This window comes from Camponotus vicinus, unplaced genomic scaffold (genome assembly GCF_025532165.1).
Source record: "Camponotus vicinus isolate PSW18456_S1 unplaced genomic scaffold, iyCamVici1.0 SCAF_14, whole genome shotgun sequence".
Lineage (NCBI taxonomy): Eukaryota > Metazoa > Arthropoda > Insecta > Hymenoptera > Formicidae > Camponotus > Camponotus vicinus.
This window is the reverse complement of record NW_028141950.1, coordinates 10,023,841-10,041,303: the sequence shown is the minus strand read 5'-3', so window position 1 is coordinate 10,041,303 and position 17,463 is coordinate 10,023,841. Positions and strand designations below refer to the sequence as shown.

The window sequence follows — 17,463 nt, the reverse complement described above, 5'->3', positions numbered from 1 at the left end:
GAACTATTTTTGTTTTATACATATATAACCTTTTTGTCAAACAATTTTTAAAGATTTTAATTCCTTTTGGAACAACGCCAAGTATTTCCGTAGAGAAAAATAAATTACAACGGAATGCAGCTAATAAGACGTCATGACCAGAGTCCGGATCTTGGTGTCGTTTTCCCCACTCCAAGTGCATGCTAGAAAATATATGTATATATGTGAATTAATATCAATTCGATTAACACATCAGAATTAGTAGAGTGAGAAAAACAATTAATTGAGGATTAAATGGAAACCGATTGATTACAAACGTTTACGAAAAATGCAAATTATGTTTGGAACAATTTTATGTGTATTATTGAAAAGTTTAGTACTGACAAAGGCAACTATCACGTTTATGTCGACAGATTACAACACTTCAAACAGCCTCCAGAAAGAAAGTGTTGCCATGTGTCCGAATTTAAATATCACGCAGGTAAGAGATATTTTTCGCTTGATTAAAGAACAAATTGAATGTTATTGCAGTTAGTAGTGTAACTGAAAATGAATGATAGTAAATTATATATTCTATCTATATAATAAGATAAGATAAAATAAAACAATTCAATATAAAAGAAAAAAGTATGTACGATGTTGTAAAAAAAAGATGGATAAAGTTTCGGAATTTTGTTTACAAATGGATGTTATTTAGTATATTAAATTTAATTAAAACGGTATTTTAAAATTTGACTGTATTATTTTCTCTCTCTCTCTCTCTCTCTCTCTCTCTCTATATATATATATATATATATATATATATATATATATAAGTATATATATATATATAATTATTATTTCTAAAAATAACAATTTTTAAAATTATTGTAATTGCTGTCTACTATCTGCTACATTAATATATACATACGGTGATACTTCAATAGATTTTTGTGTCATTTTTATTCAATTTCTAAAATTTCTTTATCTTTCTATTTATGATATTTAAAATATTTATTGATATATAGTAAGATTTATACTACTGTAGATTTTATTTTAAGAAATTAATTTAGAAAGTTAGCCTCACTTCTTTATGTTAAGGGTAATTATATTATACTAAATATGGAAATTGAAAATCTGTTTAATAAAAAAGATATTCATTAAATGTTCTTCAAATTGTAACTATTAACGTTAATATTTCGATCGACAATACATTCAATAACAATCGCTAGAATTTATATTAATTTTCATTGTACATATATCCATTTACATACGATTATATGCACATATTCTTATCGAGGCATTATCGGTTTATACATTGATTATTCATTGATTTTCTTTTTGATATGAGTTATGTTTGATATACAAGATGCCTTAAAAAAAATAAATAAAAAATAGATTTTACGATATTAATAAAACTACATCACATTTAATATATATCATTTAGGAATGGTATATATCAAACTGGTATTATTAAGAAAACAAAAAACGAATAGCAATTTTTCGCTTAATTTTATAATTTATATAATTTATCATTATAAGCAGCAGAAACAACCACTTCAACGATATTCACTTAATTCTTTTCGTATGTTATATTTTATGAAGGATATTTCAATGTCTGAGAAAAGTGATCATCATATACTAAATTTCAAATCTGACCGGAGTTATTCTGATAATACTGTGAGAAATAAGCGAGAAGTCGATGAAGTTACACTCGAAAATATTTCTATCATCCTAGAAACAATCGGTAAGTTGCAAAAAAATGCATAAAACATTAATAAAAAATCTATGACGAAAAAGTGTAAATATAATTTAAATTCAAGAGAGAGTGGAAATCAAATCTAAAAATATCTTCCAGTAGTGAGAAGAATATAAATTCTATTCCATCCAAAAAGAAATAGAAAAGCATAATATAAACATAACATTGTACATAAAAATTTTCATGATTTAAGATAAAGTCAATTTTATTAATTTGCTACTTTGTTTTGAAGCAATCGCAAATATTGTACTTCTGATTTCTTAAGCTATAGGAATTTATCGAAAAATACTTGTCATCTTATTAAAAGTTATTTATTCGTTTTTGCCATGGATTAACGATTACTTTTCTAAATCTTAAATGACGCAAAAAATTCTTATATTATTTTTTTAAAGATCAATACTGTGCTAATTTCCATATTTTGTAGTTTACATTTATTTTTTCTTTTTCTTTTATTTTCACATTAAATTGTTCTTTCTGATTTACTGAGATAATCCACTTAATCTTATATATAATTATGTTAATATGTACGATCTTAAAATCTCTAGAAAGCAGTTTGAACAAGCCAACATCTCTCAGAGCATTTGTACAATTCGACAGTCAATTCACTGAAAAAGTAAACGACATTTTTGTGACATTGAGGTAAAGAATCTAAATTCTCAGTTTGTATTCTTTCATTTTTCTCTCTTCTCTTAAATTCAACGACATAAATATATCAAAATGTTAATTCTGTTATAATTTTACTAAATGTAAAAAGACTGAAATGTTATTCTTTTATAGATGGAACCAACCTAACTTTACCGATGAAATAATACAAGGGTACACGGTGCAGTGTTTTTTCATCGAGGACTTAAAAAAAATTCAAATCTGCGAGGATAAAAATATCACAACTACAGAATTGGAGCACATGGTTCACAATCTAACATTTAACACGACATATTATTTTCGAGTACGTGCGCATACTAAAATTGTTGCCGGTCCTTACACGGATTTAATCAATGTGTCGACTACACATGAAAATCCAATACCCAAATTATTACTCACATCGATTCGAGGTATACAAATATGGGACGTGGATTTAAACATTACTAATTTCTTAACGTCAGAGTACGTATACTGATAAAAAAAATAGTTCTAATTATCATAAATTATTTTTAACACTAACAGTAGTAAGTCTAGGCCGGTTCTAACCCAGGGGCTCCGAGGGGGGGTGAGGGGCGAGGGGGAACCGGCGGGGGGGCATCACGCGGGGGGATGACGTCACGCGGGGGGGGGACGTCGTGGGGGATGACGTCACGTGCGGGGGATGATGACGACGTCACGTGCGGGGGATGATGACGTCACGTGCGGGGGATGATGACGTCACGTGCGGGGATGATGATGACGTCATGTGCGGGGGATGATGACGTCACGTGCGGGGGATGATGACGTCACGTGCGGGTAGGGGGAGGTCCGTGGCGCGACCGGTGGACGAGGGGGTCCGCGCGGGGAAGGGGGGATCCGCGGCGCGAGCGATGGACGATGGGGTCCGCGCGGGAAGGGGGGATCCGCGGCGCGAGCGATGGACGATGGGTTCCGCGCGGGAAGGGGGGATCCGCGGCGCGAGCGATGGACGAGGGGGTCCGCGCGGGTAGGGGGGATCCGCGGCGCGACCGATGGACGAGGGGGTCCGCGCGGGAAGGGGGGGGATCCGCAGCGGGCCCGCGATGTGTCCACGTGTGAGAAGGACGGTGCACTGGTTTGAAAAGGATAGCGTAAAGTGTGTGAAGAGGATAGTGCGACAAGGATGGCATCAAGTGTGACAAGGACGACATCAACATACGACAAGGATGACGTCAACGTGGAACAAGGACGACGCATTGTAAGATGCTGCATAGGTGGGAGAAGGACGACGCAAAGGTAAGTGAGTGATAGCGACGAGCTTGTGAATGAGAGAGAACGATAATAGCGCGAAGAGAACGCATACGAAAGAGAACTATAATATCGCGAGAACAACGTATGCGAGAGAGAACGATAATAGCTAAGATAACGCGTGCGAGCGAGAACGAAGATATCGCGAGACTTACAACTAACGCGAGACTTATTGTTAGAACGATAGCGCGTACGAAAGAGAGAGAGAGAGAACGATAAATTCTTACAACTAGCGCAAGAGAGACGCAAAGGATGGGAACGCAAGGAGAGGCGCGTAAATAAATACATTTTCTTTTTTAAATTAAAATATAAAATTTATTTAAATGTGTGCGTGTACTATACAATTTTGTGTGTGTGTGTGTGTGTGTGTGTGTGTGGGTGTGTGTGTGTGTGTGTGTGTGTGTGTGTGTGTGTGTGTGTGTACGCTTAATATATAATAATATAAAATATAAAATATAAAATATAAAATTTAAAAAATATAATAAAAATATATAATATAAAATAATAAGAATAATATATTTGGGGGGAGTACGCCGGGCTAAGGAGGAGGCCGCTCCTAGAATGCTAAGGAGTCGATGTGCCGGTCTGAGTGGAGCCGCTCCTGGAACAGAAAAAGACATTTGAATAGTTTTTAATAATTTATTTTAGAACTTTTGATATATTATAAATTGAAAATTACTTACAAATTATGTTTCTTGAAAGAAGAGTTCGTTACGCGTCGCCGAATTTTCGCTCTGAGTAGGCAGCATATAATAAGGTTCCAGCAACTCCTCTCGTTGCTCTTCTATACTAGGAGGTTCAGATGGTAAAAAATGTATCTTCCATATTTCCATTCGGTCAGTATTATATACTATGATGGACATATTATCTACATCATATCCTTGTCTCTTGAGGGTACGGAACGTATGACAATATTCCTGGTAACAATCCTTGCAGTCTAGGACAGATCTTATCACCGTTACCTCCGTGCCGCAGTGACAGCACCTAAACGGTGTAAACGGTCCCTCGAAGAACCCGTGGAAATAATTATGTTTTAATGCATAATTTCGATAAAATCCGTACCGACAATCCTTGCAGTAGTGTCTGTTTCGACGTCGGTAGGACTCGGTCCAGAAACATTTTGCAATGTGTATTCTCGGGAGATCGGAGTGAAAGCGTGGATCGGACCTCGGTTTGTATGGTTTAGGAATACACATAATTTTGTCTCTTCTTCACTTTTCTTCCTCACACACTCTCCACAACTTTGTGACAAGCACAGAACAACGAAAGAAATAATATTCTAATGTCGCAGACTCCTCTTCATTATATATCTTTTAATATCTTTTGTCTCATTCCAACTAGGGCATCACGTCTCATCTACCTCAGCATTTCTCTACATCTTTAGCGGAGCGTGTTGAGAAAAGTATAACTATTCTTATTCGTATGGAAGGAAAGAATTAAAATCATAGATGAAATAAAAATAATTATTTATTGCAAGCATCGTAAAAAATATCATTTACAGCACATGTTAGTAATTCGCAATCGATTAATGATTCGCTGTTAAAGACATCACTATCGCGTATCGTTTTTACAGCATCGCATACAGTAGTAATATTGTTACGTCGTAAAACAGTTTCAAATTGTTTAAATTTTTCATTCACGAGATACGTATTCTCGCATAACCAATTATGCATATGATCGATACAATTTTCAAAATTAAATAAATGTAATAATGTTTGTGGTTTCATGTACAAAGAATTTTCGCATAATGCGAGTTTTACAATTTTCGATTGATACATTTCGATCGATAAATCTCCAATCCTTAATGGGAGAGCAGTCGATTGTAGAAATTGTTCAACGTCTGCTTGCTTCTGCATCAACAAATTCCACGTTGAGAAAGGCAACACTATTTGATTGCCTCGATTATCGCCGAGAATCAGTTCCACGTACGACACAGCTCCAACGCTTATTCCAATGTCCAAATACTTGTACGACGTTGGGGTTAAAGCATATCTTCTTCCAAGTATGTGAGTCGCACGACTAGGTTGAATGCTATAAAAATATAAATAATTAGATCAATATTTAAAAAAATTAATAAATAAAATTTTTAAACGATCGAAACTTACGTGTCGCATTTTTGCTTCTTACACGGTGGAGTTTCACCGTTTCGAATCGGAACGTAAAAATTCATGTTGATTTCTTCAGTGAACCTTTCACACGCGCGATTGATGCAATACTGATCGTATTAGAATTAATATCAATTCAAATAGTATCGCAAATTGCAATGTAGAGGGGATTATTGCTGACACGACATTTTAATTTCCTCTAAAATTTTGTCGCGCCGATGTACGGCTGCGATGACATCATCATCCCCAGAACAAAGATTTAGCTGAATTCGCTAAAATCGAGCGCTGATGTACGGCTGCTCCTGATGCAATCACGTCAGATTTTTCAAATGTACGTGACAAAACGCGAAATTTTCAAGGTTAAGATGCACATCGGAACAAAGATTTAGCTGAATGCGCTAAAATCGAGCGCCGATGTACGGCTACTCCTGATGCAAACACGTCAGATTTTTCTAATGTACGTGACAAAACGCGAAATTATCAAGGTTAAATTACACATCAGAACAAAGATTAACCGTCAAGGTTAAAACGCACATCACCCCTAGACAAAGATTTAGCTGAATGTGCTAAAATCAAGCGCCGATTTACGACTGCTCCCGATGCAACCACGTTAGATTTTTCAAATGTATGTGACAAAACGCGAAATTATCAAGGTTAAATTGCAGACGCTACTCCAGGGAATTTTTAAGATGAAATCATTCTAGAATGTTCAATGATATGCACGAGACAGTATATAAATCATGATAAAGAGGCACACCCCGCCAGTAGCTAAAGTACATCCGGAACTATCATTGGGAAGCGCATTTCGCAAGTCTGATACAATATGGAGGAACAAAGTTTGCGAGAGCAATCCACTTTGGTGAATTCATTGGAAGATTACATTGTGTGGGAGCAACGATGTGATACGTATATCGAGTCGTTGGAAGAGCAAAGTTGCATCAAGCGACCGCGATTATCGATCGGATATCGACAATCGCTGATTGCTCGGATCGCGCGCCTCGAAGGGTTGAAAAATTCGGTACGTGGACGTTTCGTACACACGGGTGCCGGATGTAGCACGCGTCAAAATGGACTTGCGTGGCGCGAGATTGATGCGGCGTTCGAGAGTCGTATATTGACTGGTGCAGTGATAAATTATAATCACATCGAACCGCGCCAGTTTCTCGATGATGCCAAAGACATTGTGTTGGAACATGTGAAGGATGTTATGAAAAAACATTATAATGTGAAAGTGAACACAATATTTAACGGTGAATTTGTGGCTGGGGATAAACGCGCCAATAAAAGTATAAACACGAAAAACTATGAACTCTTTCGCACATCCGATTTACGCGAGTGGTACGAACGGCGCGTATCGAACCCACCCTAGCGTCTCTGGAAGAGTTTCAGGAACGCGACAGCGGGTGGGCTTTGTCGCGAATATTAAATTTAACTGTAAATATAAATAAGTATAATCCTATGCGTGCGGGATGTCACATTAAGTTACCGCGGGAGATTATGTTGAAAAGAGCGGTGATTAATGTACAATCAAAGGACAATGCATGTTTCGCGTGGGCAGTGGTCGCCGCACTATACCCCGCCGAAAGAAAGGCGGAACGGGAATCATCGTACCCACATTACACGACAGTGCTGAATCTCCAGAACATTGAGTTTCCAGTGACTGTGAACCAAATAAAAAATTTTGAACTTGCCAATGACATTTCTATAAATGTGTACAGCATCGAAGACAAGAACAGCATTGTCCCGATGCGTCTTACGGAGCAGAAGCGGGATAAGCATATCAACTTGCTGTACATTGAAGACGACAACAGCGTCGGACATTTCACTTGGATTAAGAATTTATCCCGGCTCGTGAGCTCACAATTGAGCAAAAAGGAGCACAAGAAATATATCTGCGACCGGTAAGTTTAATTTATATTATTTGAATAATTATAAGTTATGTAGCAAATTGTATATAAATCTTTAAAAAATTTTTCTTTTACAGATGCTTACATTACTTTGATTCGGACGCCAAGTTGCAGTCGCATACGGTCGATTGTGGAAAGATTGCGCTGTCCGATTGCCGAGCGATAAGGACAAGTGGCTCGAGTTCAATAACTTTAATCGGAAGGAGCGGCTTCCATTTGTGGTCTACGCCGACCTGGAATGCGTTTTGGCCAAGATGGATGAAGAGAAAAACGCATATCAACATCACCAAGTATTTAGTATAGCTTACTATGTACATTGTTCGTATGACGAATCTTTATCGGCATATCATTCGCGTCGTAGCGCCGATTGTATAGCTTGGTTCGCCGAAGACCTCAAAAATTTAGCGTTACGTGTAAAAAATATTTTAAAAACAAATGTCCCCATGGTAAATTTGACGTCCGAAGAGTGGGAAAAATTCCATAGCGCCACTCAATGTCATATATGCGAAAAACCGTTCGTGGAAGACGATACACGCGTTCGCGATCATTGCCATCTGACCGGGCGATACAGAGGTCCAGCACACTCAAATTGCAATTTAAATTATAAAGAATCTTTTTGTATTCCCATAGTTTTTCATAATTTATCAGGTTATGATTCACACTTTATTATCGAGGAAATAGCCACATCGTTCGAAGGGAAAATCGAGTTACTTCCGATAACAAAAGAGAAATATATTTCATTCACAAAAGATGTTTGTATGGATGAAGAATCAAAAAATCATGTAAAATTACGTTTCATCGATTCATTCAAATTTCTCGCATCGAGTCTCGACAAATTGGCATCGTTTTTGGATAAAGACAAACTCAAAATTTTAAAATCAGAATATCAAAATTTATCAACAGAAAATTTCAATTTGTTAACGCGGAAAGGTGTATTTCCGTATGAATACATCGACTCGGTAGATAGGTTGCAAGATACGTGTTTACCACCGCGCGAATCATTTTACAGTTCCTTGACCGGTGACACTGTATCCGAGAGCGATTACGCGCACGCCGAGAACATCTGGACGCGATTCTCCATTCGGACGCTAGGCGAATATAGCGATTTATATCTTAAAATTGATGTCTTGTTATTAGCCGACATTTTCGAAAACTTTCGAGATAAATGTATCGAAAGTTACGGACTCGACCCCGCGTATTACTATACTCTCCCCGGATACACGTGGGACGCCATGTTAAAGCATACGAAAATTACGTTCGAGTTGCTTACTGACATCGACATGGTTATGTTCATCGAACGTGGTATACGCGGTGGTCTGAGTCAATGTTAGATATGCTCGCGCTAATAACAAGTACATGGAGTCGTACGATCCATCGAAACCAGCATCGTACTTGATGTACTTTGATGTAAATAATTTGTACGGATGGGCAATGTGTCAACCGTTACCTTACGCCGATTTTCGATGGGTCGACGACGTGACCAATTTTGACGTATCATCCATCGCGCTAGATTCGCCTACAGGCTATGTCCTCGAAGTGGACCTCGAGTACCCGCAACATCTTCACGATGCACACACTGACCTACCGTTTTGCCCGACACGCGACAAACCACCTGGCAAGCGGGAATTCAAACTGCTTGCAACGCTATACGATAAGAAGCGTTACGTGATACACTACCGCAACCTGCAGCAGTGTACGCGTCACGGTCTTCGCGTTACAAAAATACATCGAATTTTACAGTTTTCACAATCTCCGTGGCTTCGAAATTACATAGAATTAAATACACATTTTAGAACATTGGCTAAAAATGATTTCGAAAAAAATTTATATAAATTAATGAACAATGCAGTGTTTGGTAAAACGATGGAAAATGTGCGCAATCGTGTCGATGTTAAATTATTAACAAAGTGGGATGGTCGGTACGGCGCAGAGGTAATGATTGCGAAACCAAATTTCCACAGCAGAAGCGTTTTTTCAGAAAACTTAATCGCTGTGGAATTGCGTAAACTCGAGGTGAAATTCTACAAACCGATTTACGTGGGTATGTGCATACTCGACATATCCAAGACATGTTTGTACGAGTTTCATCATGAGTATATGACGCCAATGTATCGCGACAAATGCCAGGTAATGTATACCGATACGGATAGTCTCATATATCACATTGAGTGCGCGGATGTGTATGAGAATATGAAGCGCGATATCATCAGATTCGACACGAGCGATTATGCAGTGGATAATGCGTACGGTATACCGCTTGTAAATAAAAAGGTCCCGGGCCTGATGAAGAACGAAAACAACGGTACCATAATGACCGAATTCGTTGGGCTCAGAGCAAAGATGTACGCGTTACGAGTGAATGGAAAAAAGGACACGAAGAAAGTTAAAGGTGTCAAGAGTAACGTTGTTGCGAGAACGATAACGTTTGACGATTACACGCGGTGTTTGAAAGAAGAAATTGAAATGACGCGTCAGCAGTCGTGTATACGATCTAAACTGCACCAAGTATACACGATCTGCGAGACGAAAATTGCTCTGAGTCCGTACGACGATAAGCGGTATATCGTACCCGAAACCACCGATACGTTACCGTGGGGACATTATAGAATACCATTGTAAATAAATGTATATTTTATTTATTATTAATTGTATATTTTGTACATAACCATGTATATATTCTTATATTTAATACATTTTATGTATTTTTATATTATTAAATATTTATATATTAAATTATTTATATAGTTTATATGTATATTATTTTAATAAATATTTATAATACACTATTTTTATGTATCCAAGAGTTGTATGATTTATTCATTCCCAACCATTTCACGTATACGTCATCACCCTTTTCCCGCAAAATTTTTTCCACGAGATATACGTCGGGATTAGCGACGCGTTGTAATTCGTATTCGTAGAATTCTCCAGCGACGGGATCTCCACGCGAATCTTCGAGTATGAATGTCGTGGGATTAGTTTTCTGCACCTCGACAATCTTAAAAACTTCGGTCGTCCAATTAGGTGTGAAACCTTTTTCAAAGATGGTCTTGTATTTGCTCACGCGTACAGAATCGCCTACTTTAAATTTTGTCGGAGCCGCAATTTTTACGTTGCTATACACCGTATTTAAAAGTTTTTCAGCGATCGCTGGAGTGACGTCGGCAGGTCTCATACCGATAGTGCGATGTTTTCGCGTATTGTACTCTGCAACGAGTCGAGATAGCTCGTCGATCCATTTGTAATTTCCGTTGAGCGTAAACATTTTCCACATATTGTTTTTCAAAGTACGGTTGAATCGTTCCGCGACCGAGGCTTTCATAATGGAATACGTCGAGTAATGATTAATGTTGTGTTTCTTCATGAGTTTCTGCACACTCGCGTTGTAAAATTCTTTTCCTCTGTCGGTTTGAAAATTTTTCGGACACCTTTTATCGTCTCCAATAATCTTTGCGATCGTTTCGGACATTTCGTTTCCGCTCTTACTCTTGAGCGGTACGGCCCACGCATACTTGCTCAACACATCGATAACTGTGAGTATATATTTATGACCCTTGTTGAGTCGAGAATACGAACGCATGTCGACCACGTCCGCCTGCCACAGATCGTCGTATCCGCGTACAATGACGCGTCTTCGTGGAAAATTTCTTCTCGCCGGAGCATGTAGTTCCTCGACAAGTTGTCGCTTTTCGGAGGTGTTTATCTTCTTTCGCACGTTTGATCGAGGCATAATTAATATTGCGATCAATAAAAAATTAGTTAAAAGGCTACAAGGACCAACGCAATGGTGGAAATATGCAAAAAATAATAAAACGGTTATTACAATAAAATAACCATATGAAAATGTTTATTTAATTTGAACATGACAAACGCCGCGTTTCAATCCAATTCGGATCCTTTTCAATGTCGACTAACAAAGAGAATAATAAACATTAAGATAAAATTAAAATTAACGGTCATAGGAGAAATGTAAATAAGTTTCGGAACAACGCAAAGTCAAAAAATCGGAAGCAAATATATGTACAATAACGGAAAATTTAAACCGTCAATCACAAAAAAGGAAAGAACGCATCGCATTAACGTATCGCCACAGAAAACCCGAAAGCTCGTACCGCATACCACCAGTATACCGTTAAAAACGAGATGATCCTCTCCAAAAAAACCGGAAGGAAAACCCACATACAGGTCCATGACCATTTCCAAAAGAAAAAACAGTCAAAGATGCATAAATCGATGACCAGTTGGAAACTTGATGGTCCAAATATGTGCGAGTAAAAGCTTAAAAATCTGACACTCTAAAAAAGAAAAACAAGACAGAGCAATAATTTAACAAACAATCCGGAAACTACTTAAGAGAAACATTCATATAAAGCAAGAGTAAAGTTAATATAATAAAATCACATACCGGTCTCTAAATTTGAAAGTGATCTCAAATCAAAAAATCGAACACAAAGGGAGAGCAAGTTGAGCACAACTTAACGTTCCAATCAACAGAGTCGAACTGAGGCACATGGGGATCACATATAGCACAGAACGCGAAACATCAAAAAGAGGGGGGGGGGAAGGGGGAGAGAGAGAGAAGGGAAAGGAAGGAGAGGAACAAAACGTCACAGAAGGAAAGAAGACAGAACGAAGGAAAAATTTCAAATAATTACTGCGAACATTTTTTTATAATGGGCAAATACATCTTATCCAAGAATTCGGTATCGCTCTGAATGTTAAGGCCATGGTTCTGACCAGAGATATGTAACATCTCAGCAATTAGCCTCTTTTTATATCTAGGTTCCTCCTCCAAAATGGAAACATTCTCCCAATCAAACTCATGTCCGTTCAATCTATGAAGAGACACAACTGAGAGAGAACCAGAAGATTTATTAATATCAGAACGATGTTCTTTAATTCTGGTCAGTAACTTCCTTTTAGTTTGCCCCACATATGAAGCATCACAGTCTAAACAACTAATTTTATAAATGACATTCGCGTGGTGGAATTTAGATACCGGATCCTTGTACAGTCTAATAAGGGATTTTAATTTGTTATTGACTGTATATGCCAATCTTCTGTTCGCATAACTCTTAATGTTGGAAACAAAACCTCTTGGAAAAGCGTCTTTCCTTCACAACATGTTAGACAAAAATTTACCTAATCCGAATAGCCATATTGCGAATAGCTTTGAATTGATCAAAAGACTTAACAATGTGTTCTTAGATGATTGGTACGATTTGGTCTCATTGGATGTGGAGAGTCTTTTCACTAATGTTCCATTAGATTTGGTTATTGGAGGAATTGCTAAAAGATGGCATTTAATTAAAAACAACATCAACATTCCTTATAAAGAATTTTTGATTGCTTTAAATCTTATTATGGACTCCACCTACTTCCAATGTTCCAGGAATGTTGATGTTGTTTTTAATTAAATGCCATCTTTTAGCAATTCCTCCAATAACCAAATCTAATGGAACATTAGTGAAAAGACTCTCCACATCCAATGAGACCAAATCGTACCAATCATCTAAGAACACATTGTTAAGTCTTTTGATCAATTCAAAGCTATTCGCAATATGGCTATTCGGATTAGGTAAATTTTTGTCTAACATGTTGTGAAGGAAAGACGCTTTTCCAAGAGGTTTTGTTTCCAACATCAAGAGTTATGCGAACAGAAGATTGGCATATACAGTCAATAACAAATTAAAATCCCTTATTAGACTGTACAAGGATCCGGTATCTAAATTCCACCACGCGAATGTCATTTATAAAATTAGTTGTTTAGACTGTGATGCTTCATATGTGGGGCAAACTAAAAGGAAGTTACTGACCAGAATTAAAGAACATCGTTCTGATATTAATAAATCTTCTGGTTCTCTCTCAGTTGTGTCTCTTCATAGATTGAACGGACATGAGTTTGATTGGGAGAATGTTTCCATTTTGGAGGAGGAACCTAGATATAAAAAGAGGCTAATTGCTGAGATGTTACATATCTCTGGTCAGAACCATGGCCTTAACATTCAGAGCGATACCGAATTCTTGGATAAGATGTATTTGCCCATTATAAAAAAATGTTCGCAGTAATTATTTGAAATTTTTCCTTCGTTCTGTCTTCTTTCCTTCTGTGACGTTTTGTTCCTCTCCTTCCTTTCCCTTCTCTCTCTCTCCCCCTTCCCCCCCTCTTTTTGATGTTTCGCGTTCTGTGCTATATGTGATCCCCATGTGCCTCAGTTCGACTCTGTTGATTGGAACGTTAAGTTGTGCTCAACTTGCTCTCCCTTTGTGTTCGATTTTTTGATTTGAGATCACTTTCAAATTTAGAGACCGGTATGTGATTTTATTATATTAACTTTACTCTTGCTTTATATGAATGTTTCTCTTAAGTAGTTTCCGGATTGTTTGTTAAATTATTGCTCTGTCTTGTTTTTCTTTTTTAGAGTGTCAGATTTTTAAGCTTTTACTCGCACATATTTGGACCATCAAGTTTCCAACTGGTCATCGATTTATGCATCTTTGACTGTTTTTTCTTTTGGAAATGGTCATGGACCTGTATGTGGGTTTTCCTTCCGGTTTTTTTGGAGAGGATCATCTCGTTTTTAACGGTATACTGGTGGTATGCGGTACGAGCTTTCGGGTTTTCTGTGGCGATACGTTAATGCGATGCGTTCTTTCCTTTTTTGTGATTGACGGTTTAAATTTTCCGTTATTGTACATATATTTGCTTCCGATTTTTTGACTTTGCGTTGTTCCGAAACTTATTTACATTTCTCCTATGACCGTTAATTTTAATTTTATCTTAATGTTTATTATTCTCTTTGTTAGTCGACATTGAAAAGGATCCGAATTGGATTGAAACGCGGCGTTTGTCATGTTCAAATTAAATAAACATTTTCATATGGTTATTTTATTGTAATAACCGTTTTATTATTTTTTGCATATTTCCACCATTGCGTTGGTCCTTGTAGCCTTTTAACTAATTTTTTATTGATTTTATCTAACGGACCTTTATTTCATTATAATAATTTTAATATTGCGATATTAGTATCTCTCGTTTACTGTGTCGAGTCAGATGTTGCATATCTCAGCACATTCTTTATCTCGTCCATCATTATTCGTAGCGCCTGCACGTGTGTTTCAAGCGTGATAATTTTTTGCTCAATTTCTCCCTGTCGATCTCTCAAAAGTTTATCCACGTATCGTTTGTTGACGGCGTCAGTATCAGTTTCCGGTTGCGCTACACGTTGAATCTTGCGCGACCTTGCGTCAAAGCCGGTAGTAGTCTGGCAGAGAGCGTTATCGCGAACGTAATTTCTCAATAATCCATTCCATTGATAGTACAAATTATTCGACGTTCCGAGCGATAATCCAAATTTATTAATCGACATTTCGGTACCGAGAACTTTGACCGAATGACATGTATCGTTGACGCATAGTTTAATTTATAATAATGCCAGCCTCGCGAAGTTCTTCGATAATTGACAAGATTTCATTGTCGTGAGCATTGTTGCCGGCTCGACGCGAGGCGTCCAGCAATCGCAAACGATCTACCAATTCGTTGGGATCGTTCCAATGCACGTAATCGATCATGTTGTCGCTTAGCGTCATGGTGTGCGGCGCGTCTATACCTCTTCCCACCTTTCTATCGGGGAATAATGGTGCAATTATATATTTGTACTTGTATCCTTTGTTACTTTTAATAGGATTATTAACTTTGTTGTCACGTTTATGCGCATTTGTTGCTTTTAATATACTTTGATATTTATACAAATCGTCTTGAGTGTATTTTTTATGATTGGGAAATTTTCTAAAAATCAAATCGTAGATACCTTCGGATCCCGTATATTTTATTCCATCGATAATTATATTATCTTCCATGTCCACATCGAAACGTTTATCACCGAGCATCATTCCTTCGCTGGTAAATTTAACACCGTAGACGTAATCCATACTCTTATTTTTATCAACACTCATGATAGCTCCTATATATTTTTGCGCTAGTGGACCAAAATGATCTCGGAACGTTTTCTGACCTTCGGACGTTTCTAATTCATGTCGGACCGATGTTACAAACGAATCGGGCGTGGTCTCATAAATTTTTTCGACGGACGGGGATGGCATTGTTTGACGCGGTTGTACTTTTATCGGAGTAGAAACAGTAGCCATATTAGAAAATTGTTTCCTTCGTTTTGATCGATTCGGTGTCGAATATATCGGCGAATCGTTTATCGGCATATTTATCCGTGCTCGCTTTATTCCTTGCTTCGACTTTTTATTTTTTCCTCGTGCTTCTCTCCAAACGTTAAACTCAATGGTTCAATTTTCGGCGCATCAGATTCCACAGTATTTTCGATAAGCTGTTTTAAAGGTTCGGTAATTGGCTTAAATTGTCTTTCCAATGCAACGTCTTCCTCCATTTTACCAGTTTTCAAAGCGCGATATTTTTTGCGAATTGATTCGCTCATTTTTGCAATCTCTATCGCAATCTTTTCATGATCGCCGTTCATGATGCTCGATCGATGTGTCGATGACGACTAATCGCTTTACGGTATCGCGAAATCGTTAAATCCTCTTCTATATCGTCCATTGATCAACGTGCTGTCTTTATCAATGACTACGAAGCCATATTTGCGTTGCCAACATTTCTGACACAATGCGCGGAAATCGTCGTAAGACATGTCGGTATTTACATGATCGTTGTACACATGTTTCAAATTTGTGCCGTCTTGTTTAAATAAAATCAAAAGATTCGCATTATCGCGTATAAGATGCTTAGGTATCTTGGCGTACGTTTGACAAAGATAGAAACAGTCGACGCTCGAGTGTCGACCCATTGCAAAGTATTCTCTTATCGTATCTTGCTTGTCACATGCCACGTCATCAAAGATAAATATGGAATTCGGAAGCGCCTCGCTCGGTGGAATGACATCGCTGTTATTAGAGAATGTAAAATAACCAATTTCGTCTATAGGTGCTAGTAAATTTTCCAAATATCTATATTTCGGTTGTTGAAGCGATTTCGAGTATACGTACATGTTCTCGAAACGTACACCATATGGACTTTCTATCAAACTAATCAACACGTTTGTCTTACCGCAGTTTGAAGGGCCGCAAACGATACCGCGTATAGTAGTCGGTAGCATGTTTCCATGCTTGCGTACTTTTTTCTCCGATATTAGTCTATCATCGAAATTTGATACTTTGATTATCCGCGCTTGTCGCACGAACCGCATGTTTTCTCTTTCGAATCAATTTTGCAAATGATCACGAGGGGGAGACCTATTTATAGAGGTGTCTCAACTCGAAACCGTTCAGTATCAAAATGTTTCTCCTTCTGTCGGATGAAAGAGACATTTTCCGGCTTACCGCTGAACAACTGCAGTATATCCCAAAGATTGTTTTACTACAAAATTTTGGTGATTACGTGGACGATTGTGGGACAAGCTTCCAGAATATATAAAGGCTGATTCGGAGGTTCGACAATATCGTTCGTGCATGCGACATTACAATCAGCCGTGGCAGCGAACGCACATCGACGGTCCGCCACCGTTAATAAAAGATTGCTACGAATGTCAGCGAGAATCGTAAGAGGTAGCGGTCTCTTAAATCGTGCGATAAACGCGCTTCCCATCGAATTACATATTCCCGGTTATCAGTTTTGCGGCCCGGGAACTCGATTAGAGAAACGATTGGCTAGAGGCGATCGAGGCATCAATCCATTGGACGTCGCTTGTCGCGAGCACGACATTGCTTACTCGCGAAGCAACGACCTCGGTCAACGACACGTCGCGGATCGCATACTAGCTGCAAGAGCGCGAGAACGCATTACCGCGAGGGATTCGAC

The 17,463-nt window shown here is 37.9% G+C and overlaps 2 long non-coding RNA genes and 1 pseudogene across 2 annotated transcripts; 2 read left to right on the top strand and 1 right to left on the bottom strand.

Moving 5' to 3' along the window:
• The first annotated feature begins 281 nt into the window (after nt 1–281).
• LOC145964729 (proto-oncogene tyrosine-protein kinase ROS-like) overlaps nt 282–17,463 on the top strand; it is a 29,608-nt pseudogene continuing 12,426 nt past the window's right edge.
• Nucleotides 11,468–12,090, bottom strand: LOC145964732 (uncharacterized). The gene is made up of 2 exons (XR_014436544.1): nt 12,043–12,090; nt 11,468–11,932 (listed from the first exon to the last, which is right to left on the bottom strand). It is a non-coding gene; the product is annotated as an uncharacterized LOC145964732 (long non-coding RNA).
• On the top strand, nt 13,849–14,524 carry LOC145964730 (uncharacterized). Its single transcript, XR_014436543.1, has 2 exons — nt 13,849–13,949; nt 14,060–14,524. It is a non-coding gene; the product is annotated as an uncharacterized LOC145964730 (long non-coding RNA).